We start from the raw sequence: 7247 nt of genomic DNA on the forward strand, positions 1-7247 counted from the left end.
AGCTGGTGATAGGGGTCTACTACAGGCCACCTGATCAAGGAGAGACTACCGATGAGACTTTCCTCCTTCAGCTGCAGGAGGCGTCACGGTCACAGGCACTCATCCTGATGGGGGACTTTAACCACATGGGTATCTGCTGGGAAAACCACACGGCGAGATGCAAGAGGTCCAGGAGACTCCTGGAGTGTGTAGATGATAACTTTCTGGTTCAAACAGTGGATAGACTGACCAGAGGCGATGCACTGCTGGACCTGGTGCTCACCAATGTGGGGGAGATCATTAAAGGTCTTAAGGTTGGAGACAGCCTGGGCTGCAGTGACCATGCCCTAGTTGAGTTTGTAATCTCAAGGAAGGTGGGCCTGGAGAAAAGTGGGACCAGGACACTGAACTTTAAGAGAGCAAACTTTAGGCTGTTTAAGGACTTGTTGGCCAAGATCTCCTGGGAGGTGGTCCTTAGAGACAGAAATGTTGAGGACAGCTGGCTACTCTTTAAGGATGCCTTTCTGAGAGCTCAAAGACTCTCTATCCCCCTGAATAAGAAAGCGGGCAAGAGGAGCAGGAGGCCAGCATGGCTAAGCAAGGACCTACTGGTCAAACTGATGGGAAAAGAAAGGTAAATACAAGCTCTGGAAGCAAGGGTGTGTAGCCTGGAGAGAATACAGGGATGCTGTTCGGACTTGCAGAGATGGGATCAAGAAAGCCAAGGCGCATATGGAACTGAACTTGTCAAGGGATGTTAAAAACAACAAGAAGGGATTTGACAGGTACATTGGCCAGAAGAGACAGGCCAAAGAGAACGTACCCTCCTTGGTAAATGAGAAAGGAGAATTGGCTGCAACTGATGAGGAGAAGGCTGAAGTACTGAATGAGTTCTTTGCCTCGATCTTCTCTGGCAGCCGGGATTCTCATAATTCTCAAATCCCAGAACCTTGCATCCCTAAAACTCAAGGTATGAACTGGGGGAGTAAATCCCCCCCCACTGTAAGAGCAGAGCAAGTCCGAGACCGCCTCATGAGACTGAATGTTTACAAGTCTATGGGGCCGGATGACATGCATCCCAGGGGCCTGAAGGAGCTGCTGATGTGGTTGCTGAGCCGCTCTCCATCATATTTGAAAAGTCGTGGCTGTCAGGAGAGGCCCCTGGGGACTGGAAAAAAGGTCATGTCACTCCCATTTATAAGAAAGGGAGCAAGGAAGACCCAGGGAATTACAGGCTGGTGAGCCTCACCTCTGTGCCTGGGAAGATCATGGAACAGATCCTCCTGGACGACATGTTGGAGCACATGAGGGAAAAGCATGTGATCCGGGACAGCCAGCACGGCTTCACCAAGGGAAGGTCATGCCTCACCAATCTGGTGACCTTCTATGATGGAGTGACAGCATCGGGGGATAAAGGGAAAGAACTGATGTCATCTACCTGGACTTGTGCAAGTCCTCTGACACAGTCCCCCACCACATCCTTATCTCTAAATTGGAGAGAAGTGGATTTGATGGGTGGAGCATCCAGTGGATAAGAAACTGGTTAACAGACCATAGCCAAAGGGTGGTGGTCAATGGGTCTATGTCCAGGTGGAGGCCGGTGACAAGCGGTGTCCCCCAGGGGTCTGTCTTGGGACCGGTGCTCTTTAACATCTTTATCAATGACATGGGTGATGGAATTGAGTGCACCCTCAGCAAGTTTGGGGATGACACCAAGCTGAGTGGTGTGGTCGACACCCCAGAAGGAAAGGAGCCATCCAGAGGGATCCTGACAGGCTGGAAAGGTGGGCCTGGGGGAACCTAATGAGGTTCAACACTGCCAAGTGTCAGGTGTTGCACTTGGGCTGGAGGAATCCCAGACACAGATACAGACTGGGAGAAGAGGTTCTTTGGAGTAGCCCTGCTGAGAAGGACTTGGGGATTGTGGTGGATGAGAAGCTTGACATGAGCCAGCAGTGGCTCTTGCAGCTCGTAGGGCCAATGGTATCCTGGGCTCCATCGGGAGAGGAGTGGCCAGCAGGGACAGGGAGGTGATTGTCCCTCTCTACTCTGCCCTCGTGAGGCCCCATCTGGAGTCCTGTGTCCAGATCTGGGGCCCCCAATACAAGAAGGATGTGGAACTGTTGGAGAGGGTTCAGTAGAGCCACAGGGATGATCAGAGGGCTGGAGCACCTGCCCTACAAAGAGAGCCTGGGGGAGCTGGGCTGGTTCAGCCTGGAGAAGAGAAGGCTGCGGGGGGACCTCATTGCAGCCTTCCAGTCCCTGAAGGGAGCAGAGGAACAGGAGGGGAATGGGCTTGTTAAAGGGCAGAGACTGGCAGGACAAGGGGCTGGAGTGAAGCTGGAGGAGGGAAGGGTGAGAGGAAAGTTTGGGGGGAAGTTCTGTACAGAAAGAGTGGTGAGGTGCTGGAACAGGCTGCCCAGAGAGGGGGTGGGTGCCCCATCCCTGGGGGTGTTCAAGGCCAGGTTGGCTGGGGCCCTGGGCAACCTTGTGTAGCTCCAGGCCTGAGGTTGGTGTCCCTGCCTGTGGCAGGGGGTTGGAGCTCTATGATCCTTGGGGTCCCTTCCAGCCCATGCCATTCTCTGATTCTCTGATTCTATGATTTTAAAAGCAAGGGATTACAGATTACTCCACAGAAAATTCAAAAGCAGACAGTATTTTACTGATCTGCTTAGGTACTTAAATGACAACACCACTTGTTTGCAGAGCCTAAAGGGATTGTAGTTGTGCCCGGATTGTCAGCAATTCACCAGTGGCCTTGCCCCTGGTGTGAATCCTTGTGGCACAGGTTCACTGGAAGTTTGGAAAAAATAAAATAAAATAAAAAGTAAAAAAAAAAGTTCTTTTTCTTCTGGCAGTGTGAGCTACTGCACAAATGGGGGAATTGAGAAAATGTGCTCTGCTATAGCAGCACTTCAATACCCCGTGAAATCAAACCCGACAACTACAGCACAGAATAGATATCACACACAATACAAACCTTTTTCTTTTACAATTATGGGACATTAACTTTTACCTATGACATTACCTATGGTACAGGGACACCACATTTGCCCGCAGGCCAGGCCAGAGTGGAACATATTAATCAAACTCTCAAGTGTTTTGCTGCATGAACAAAAAGGGGAGAAAGGGGCATCTCTCCAGCTGAATGATCAAACAAAGCTCGGTATGTTTTGAACTCTTTATGTCTGTCACAGGACAGTTGGGTACCACCAATGGTGAAACATGCAGTAGGTTTAAAAGAAGGTTTGAAAGGGAATAAGAAAAACCAAACCAAACCAAAAGAACTTAAGAAATAAATAAAAAATAATTTAAAAAAAGAGAGAAAATAAAAAGGAAAAAAGAGGAAAAAAGAGGAAAAGAAAGAAAAAAAAAGAAAGAAGGTTAATGTCAGGTGTTAGTAAGAAATGAAGTTACAGGTACTACCTTGGGAAGGAGATCTGCCTGTGTCGTTACAGATACGGGAGCCAAGCGGATAAAGCCATGGATCCAGAACAATTCCATCTTGCATGAACCAGGAGGAGATCCTGAGCCCAGTAACTGAAGTCAAGTGTTCCAACTGCAGCCACAATGGACTATGAGTTTTGCTGCAGGACATTTTGAACCATCTAACAGTCTGTGAAATATGCATGTGTTTGTGGTAAATGAAAATCAGGGAAATAGTGGTTTCTGCACAGCCTGAGGTCACTGCAGCAACTGATTGTTGTTGCTGGCTCACGATGCGTGCTGCATGAATCTGTCTGGCCACTCAGCATTCAGAAAATAATAGATCCATCACAAAAGATACATCAAAACCAAACAACAACAACAGCAACAAAAGGGGAAAATTCTTTGGATTGGACAATTGGTTTCATGACTGGGGAATTTCAGGATGGATGTTGTCAATGGTCAGACTTGGATTATTGGGTTTGGTAATTGTGGTACTTGTCTTACTCGTCCTGTTCATTGAGCTTTCTGCAAAGGGCCCTTGCAGAGACCTCAAAAAGCAGTTTTTGTAACACAGAGACTAACAGGGAAAAAATTGGCAAGGTGGTCAACAGGCATGCCAGCGGCCTGGCTCTCCTCACAGAACACAGAGGCCCTGACAAGATCCCTGAATTCCTAACAACCAGGAAAATTACTCATGCTGAGGTATTTGGTAATTACATTTTCACAACACAGCGGCCTTGAAGGCAGAGGTACAGACTGCCTCAACCCAAGAAGGAGTTGTAGGAAGGTATTTGGGAGTAAGTGAACATGTCAGGAACCAGCCATGATCAGATGGCCAAACCACAGCGGGTGTGCAGAGAACTTTTGGACATCAAAGGTAAACTGACAACATTTAGCTATAAGATACGCTTATCAGAACTCGTTATAATTACTACTTAATCACTTTGGTGTGAGCAGTGTGTGCAGCCAATCAGTAGTTTTAGCTTGCCATGTTCTAAGGTATGGCTTTCTGTTTATGGGATGGCTTTTAGGTTTAGTTCAATAAGGACTTAGGTTTCTGTCAGTTATTTCTGCCTCAGTGTTCTCTTTGCCGTGTGTGTCACGGTGCTTCTCTTGCAGGATGGAAAATGCTCTGCGCAAACATCTGGCTGGTCCGTCAACAAGAAGGGGGAATTGTAGCAAAATAATCCCAAATAATAACCCCAAATAATCAGGCCTGGGGCAGGCAGCAGAGACATGTCAGGATGCAGCAACAGGAGGGCAGATGTCCGTGGGAACACAAGCTTGCAACAAAACCCACGAGATCACAAACTGCAAGAACGTTCACAACTGCCTTAAAAAGGAACAAAGAGACTGTGCAGCCTCAACCAATTATTAGCAATAGTGAGACGCCTGTAAGGTGGGTGAACAGAGCATATAGCCAATAGCAGTGTAATGTAACTCGTGGTACTGATATAGAAACCTATATAAGCTCTGTGTGTGTGTTTCAATAAACAAGCACAGCACTGATCACATGGATCCAAGCTGAGCAAAACATTGGCTCAGGCAGAGGGCAGCCCTGTTGGTGCTATGTGGGCAGAAAATAAAAAAGGAAGTCCAGTGAAACTGCGGCTTTGAAGGTCAGAGTGGACGTGAGGATAAAGAAATGTCATTCTGAGACTACTGCTGTGGTGCTAAAAGTAACTTGGAGGAATTGTGGATGGGCTGGTGGCTTTGTGTTTGTGGGAACACCTGTGAGGACAGAGAGACAACTATACAGGCAGGGACACCCAGAGGTAAGAATAAGGTGGGGAAGGGCGTTGGGTGAGTTACACGGCACGAGATATGCAGAAGATGAGCAGTTTATTGCTGCTTAGAAACATCCAGTCATCAGTTTCCACACGGCATCCTTGAGATCCTGGTTCCTCATGCTGTAGATGAGGGGGTTCAGAGCTTGTGGAACTACTGAGTAAAGAAATGCCACTACCAGGTCCAGAAGTAGGGAGGAGATGTAGGGGGGCTTCAGGTAGGCAATCATGCCAGTGCTGACAAACAGGGAGACCACAGCCAGGTGAGGGAGGCAGGTGGAAAAGGCTTTGTGCCGTCCCTGCTGCGAGGGGATCCTCAGCACGGCCCTGAAGATCTGCACATAGGACACCACAATGAACACAAAACACCCCAAAACTAAACAGACACTGACCACAAGGACTCCATTTTGCCTGAGGTAGGCATCTGAGCAGGAGAGCTTGAGGATCTGGGGGATTTCACAGAAGAACTGGTCAACAGCATTGCCATGGCAGAGGGGCACTGAAAATGTATTGGCCGTGTGCATCACAGCACTGAGAAACCCACTGGCCCAGGCAGCTGCTGCCATGTGGACACAAGCTCTGCTGCCCAGGAGGGTCCCGTAGTGCAGGGGCTGGCAGATGGCAACGTAGCGGTCATAGGACATAACAGTGAGAAGAAAATACTCTGCTGAGAGGAAAAAGAAAGAGTTGAGCCACACATCCTGTGTAGGAAATGGCCCTGGTGTCCCACAGGGAATAGGTCATGGATTTGGGAACAGTGGTGGAGATGCAGCCAAGGTCAGTAAGAGAGAGGTTTAAGAGGAAGAAGTACATGGGGGTGTGGAGATGGTGGTCACGGGCTATGGTGATGATGATGAGGCCATTGCCCAGCAGAGCAGCCAGGTAGATGCCCAGGAAGAGCCAGAAGTGCAGGAGCTGCAGTTCCCGTGTGTCTGCAAAGGGCAGGAGGAGGAACTGGCTGATGGAGCTGCTGTTGGACATCTGCTGCCATCCAGTGTGGAGACCTGTCCAAGGAGGAAAATGCACAGTGAGAAGTTAGGGAACTCTTCTTTGAGGAAAATCTCTTCTAAGTCTTAGGGAATACCCTCAGATTGACTCTCTGTATTCAGGAAGATTTTTGTCAGGTCCCTTTTGGGAGGTCTGCTTTGTGGTGGCTTGAGCGTGCCACTGCTGGGAGGAGGGTCAGCTGTGGCTCTCAAGAACTCAGTCCTGCCTGGCAGCAGTCAGTAAACAGAAGGATGTTGTGATCTCAGACTAAATCCCCTGTGGATAGGAATGAGCTTTTCAGCACTGTCACTCCAATTTCACCTGAGGGCAGAGCAGACCTTTGGAGCTTTGGTTTTCTCCTCACTGTACCTGAGGAGAGTTTCTCCTGTCAGAACTCCCTGACATTGCTGCTGCAGTGCCAGTGAAACCTTCCCCTGAGTGCAGAGTGGGGAGATCTGCTCTGTCCATCAGCCCGGCTCTCATCTACCCTCTGCTGGACTCTCTGAGATCATCCCCTGGTGTTCCCTGTAGAAGAAATTGTATCCCACAGAGAGATGAAGAATTCTGTCCTCAGTCCTACAGATGGGGATCCTGAATTGAGGGTCTGCTCAGTGCCATCCCTACCTATGTGTATGCCCAGAGCCCCAGGTATCGGGGGGACAAAGGCAGCAAGGAGAGGAGGGGAAACAGGGAGAAATGCTCTAGCCAGGCCTGGAAAGAGAGGGATGGACAGACAGGCACTCAGGGATTTTTCCTCTACATGGGTTGGGCTGCCAGTGAGATGGCTCAGTCTGAAACCCTGGACTTCCAGGCACAGAGTCTGTGCTGTGTGGCAGAAACCAGGGGGTCTGTGTGGGAAAGTGTCTGCACTGCAGAAGATGTCTGGGAGGTACCAAATCCCCACTGCCAGGGCACTGCTGGGAGCAGCTCCTTCTCCCTCCCTGACAATGTCTCTGCTGCCTGGAGCTGTCCCTTCAGCTGCTTCTCTCTGCCCATGTCACCTCCTGCTCTGTGCTCACATACCTCATCCAACCTGCCCTGTGCTCAGCTCTGCTCTGCAGACCC

General features: G+C 49.5%; 1 pseudogene across 1 annotated transcript; it reads right to left on the reverse strand.

Moving 5' to 3' along the window:
* Positions 1-5260: 5260 nt before the first annotated feature.
* On the reverse strand, positions 5261-6176 carry LOC311198976 (olfactory receptor 14A16-like; annotated as a pseudogene). Its single transcript has one exon. The product of its transcript is annotated as an olfactory receptor 14A16-like (transcript).
* Positions 6177-7247: the final 1071 nt, after the last annotated feature.

Source organism: Gallinula chloropus (genome assembly GCF_964237585.1).
Source record: "Gallinula chloropus genome assembly, chromosome: 19".
Taxonomy (NCBI): domain Eukaryota; kingdom Metazoa; phylum Chordata; class Aves; order Gruiformes; family Rallidae; genus Gallinula; species Gallinula chloropus.